The following is a 3,743-nucleotide window of genomic DNA, read 5'->3' as shown; positions in this document are numbered from 1 at the left end:
GCAACCACATGGTGGCTCACAACCATCTGTAATGAGATCTGGTGCCCTCTTCTGGTGTGTCTGAGGACAGCTACAGTGTACTTATGCATAATAAATAAACAAATCTTTTAGAAAAAGAACAAGAAATCAATAAGTTAGTATATAACATATAGTTGGGATAGTACTAAATTCTTAGAGAAAATGGAACGCTGTAGTCAGAGAGTGTTTGAATGTTCCCTACAAGGGTAAGGGTCAGGGACTGTCTTCTTGGAGGCAGCAGTGAGGGAGGCTACATCCTGTTGGAATTGAAGAAGCGTGCTCCAGGGGAAATGTCAGGCAGGATGTGGTCAGTAAACTGTGAGAGATAAGAAAGCTCAGAGGGAAAAGCTGTTATCTCCTCTCAGTTGGACTGTGCTGTAGTTTGGATTTTCTGTATCCCCCACAATGGCCATGTGTGTGTTTGAAGGCTTTGACCTCCGCACGCACGTGGTACTCCCAGGAAGTGGTACAACCTTCCTGTTGCTATAGGAGGTTTTGAATTGTGGAGGAAACTTTAGCCAGTGAGGACATGAGGATGTTAGGACCTCTGCTTCCTGGCTGACATGAGGGGAGCGAGGGGAACAGCTTAGCGCCACCACTTGCTCCCACAATGCACAGCACTCAGTCTATTTCCATCACCTTACGTTCTCTTGAAGGATCTCAGACCTCTGAACAACTCAAGGAGTGGGGACCAAGCCAATCCAAAGCTTACAACTACACAGAGGGAAAGGGGGTGATTTTCCTTCCAACGGCCTTGGAGGTATGGTAAATGATGAAGCTAGAGCTTTAACCTTTCCAGAGCCCTCACCGACAGCAATAGCTGACTGTAGAGGGGTCTGGATGTCTGTCCATAACATAATGGTCATAACTCCTGGGCCTTAAGCAACCTCGTCTTCTGTCTCCAGCAGGTGGCGCCAAAGCACAGGCACAACTGTGCCCCTGACCCGCACATGCTTGAAGATTGTCTGAAAATGGAATTGGCGCCAAGTCAGAATCCGTGTTCTTTCCTTCCCTGGATCCAAACGGAATGCGCCAATGTGAAGAGAGATCCTGGATCAGCCTGCCTGCCGAAAATAAACTTCCCACTGTGAGTCCTACTGAGTCACAAAACAGTGAAGCTTACGTGGCTCTGTCTTTGAATCCATTTTCCTTCCTGGAGTGGAGGAACCAAGTCCTCATTAGACGGTCTGTACATCAGAAGCCCAGAGAACACCCCACAAGTTAAAACAAGCCAAAACCTATCTTGGATCATAAAACTAAAAGAGGTAGAGCCGGGATCTTACCCAGGTTTAGTCGACCCAAAAGAGGCGTGGTCTTTTCCGAAAGGCGTGGTCCTGCAGTGCCTGGAGCCCTGTGCAGGTGTTGTGGATAGTGGTGAAGGAGACTTCTCACAGGGAAGCGACGTCATGGTTGGGGTTTTAGGTTTTTTGTTTGGTTGGTTTTGGTTGTTTGAGACGGGTCTGACTATGTACTCAAACTCAAGGTCCCAGGCATGTCCCAAGATCCGCTCAGACACTGTGAGCTGAGATGTTTCCCCGGTTGCCTGCTCCCACCGTGGTGTTCTGTGCTCTCTGAAACAATGAGGATAAACACACCGCCCTGCCTTGCAAGGCGATCCGGTTCAGGTATTTTATATCAGTGAGCCACCTCGGGATCTCATACAATCTTTGCCATTTCAGGGACAGAATCTTTCAGTTATTAAATAGGATATTTAAAAGTTCAATGGCTGATACCAAAGCTATAAGTGTCAAGGTTCTGACTGTGGGAACTTTGGACTTTATTTAATTGATTAATTTTATTTATGTATTTAATCCCTCCATGATGATGATGGTGCGATGGTGGTGGTGGTGGTGATGGTGGTGGTGGTAGTGGTAGTGATAGTGGTGGTGGAGAAGGAGGTGATAGTGGTGATGGTGGTGATAGTGGTGGTGGTGATGGTAATGGTGGTGATGGTGATGATGGTAATGGTGGTGATGGTGGTGGTGGTGGCGCTCACAGTAAGAATTGCTATCTCATGGCATCGGCAGGGGATTACCTGAGTTAACATGCTGAAGCTCTGAGAGGCCAGCATACAGCCGTGCCACCTCTGGGCTTGATAATTTAATCAGTCCTCAAGTGAGTTGCTCTGAGAGGGTAGAGACTGGGTTTATCCACCCAGCTGTTTGTCTTGGTGTGTTTCTCCACCCTATATTGTTCTCCTGTTCCTCTCGCCTCTCGGAGAAAGTATTTGCTCTGACTTCCTGGTCTGTTCCCAGGATCCGCCCCACTGTCCAGGTTCCACAATGTTTGGGACACACAACTCATTCCTCTAAGGTCATGGTGGCACATATTGGAAAGAGAGGGTGCATTGGAGAGATGTCCTGGAGGAGACCATTCGGCCACTGATACTGTCTCCATGGGTGAGAAGGAAAGCTGGGAACGGAAGTAAGGAAGCACATGGCATGCCCATGGGCTTAGCAGCTAGAGAGGGCACAAGCATGGGGACACATAGGCCACTGTGCACACTGCCCCTTTGCACTAGCCTGGAGGGCTAGAATAACTAGATAGCCAGGAGCCGGGCCATCTGGAGAGGTCTCCGGCTGGGACTGTGCACTAGAAGGCTGCTATGTATTCCTGAGTTTCCTCACAGCATGGTAGTCATTAGACCTCTTCTGTGGTGGCTCAGGGCTCCAGCATGAAAGGGATTGAGGTCACGACCAATAAGCACCATTTTTTAATTAATTTATTTATTTATTTTGTATATGAGTACACTGTAGCTGTCTTCAGACACACCAGAAGAGGGCATCGGATCTCATTACAGATGGTTGTGAGCCACCATGTGGTTGCTGGGATTTGAACTCAGGACCTCTGGAAGAGCAGTCGGTGCTCTTAACCACTGAGCCATCTCTCCAGCCCCAATGAGCACCATTTACCGTCCATGCCTATGATCCTTATAGCTTCAGGCTTCCGCCCTAACAATGGAAGCCAGCAGATATGGGCTGCCCAGATACAAGTACAGAGGGCAGAGAATCCCTAGCAAATTAGTTGCTCCCGTGTGTGTTTTGAAAGTCCTCCCTGACCCACAACCATGCCTACCCCGGACTCTCTCTGGCCAACCTGGCCCCACTTGCCCCATCTTCCCTACCCCATGCGGAGTTTCTACAAGACACGCAAAACAGATGAGTCCCCTGTGCCATCCCTCCAGTGTCCTGTTCCTGGAATCCCAGCCCTCGCTTCCTCTAGGGTCTGCACGCTCACACCCCTCTCTTCCAGCTCCTCACCCTATTGTTCTGGAGAACAGTCCATCACCCGCTCTGGGGGGCTTGCCACGTCTGAGATTCCTCACATATGTTCCCCTTCCCCAGATGCCAGCCATGATCCTATGTCCTTTAGGGCTCAGCGTGGGTATCCTTCACAGATCTAAGTGAGATTCTCCTGCACCCAGTATTCTCCCTCCAGGCCTCCCATCTTGTGCCATCTGAATCTGAACTTGTGTGTGCTCCCTTACAGTCTGACTCCCCGATGGCTCCACAGGGAAGAATTCTTACCTGCCTTGTATCCATGGGGCCCACCACGATGCCTTGCTAGTCCATAAACAACGCATGAACAATGGCTCCCATACGAAGGCGACTGGGGTGCGATGGTAGGTCAGAAAGACATCTACCGTCCTTCGTAGTGGGAAGTCGTAGAAGCAAAGTTGTCCGGTGTTAGGAACCGTTTTTCTAGTCTGGTTCTGCCGCTTAGCA

The 3,743-nt window shown here is 49.5% G+C and overlaps 1 long non-coding RNA gene across 1 annotated transcript; it reads left to right on the top strand.

The window, feature by feature from the left end:
* The first annotated feature begins 525 nt into the window (after positions 1–525).
* Positions 526–3,743, top strand: LOC148001849 (uncharacterized). Its single transcript, XR_015636232.1, has 2 exons — positions 526–778; positions 924–3,743. It is a non-coding gene; the product is annotated as an uncharacterized LOC148001849 (long non-coding RNA).

This window comes from Rattus norvegicus, chromosome 13 (genome assembly GCF_021556685.1).
Source record: "Rattus norvegicus strain SHRSP/BbbUtx chromosome 13, alternate assembly SHRSP_T2T, whole genome shotgun sequence".
Taxonomy (NCBI): domain Eukaryota; kingdom Metazoa; phylum Chordata; class Mammalia; order Rodentia; family Muridae; genus Rattus; species Rattus norvegicus.
The sequence above is the reverse complement of the archived record's forward strand: the minus strand, read 5'-3'. Positions and strand labels throughout refer to the sequence as shown.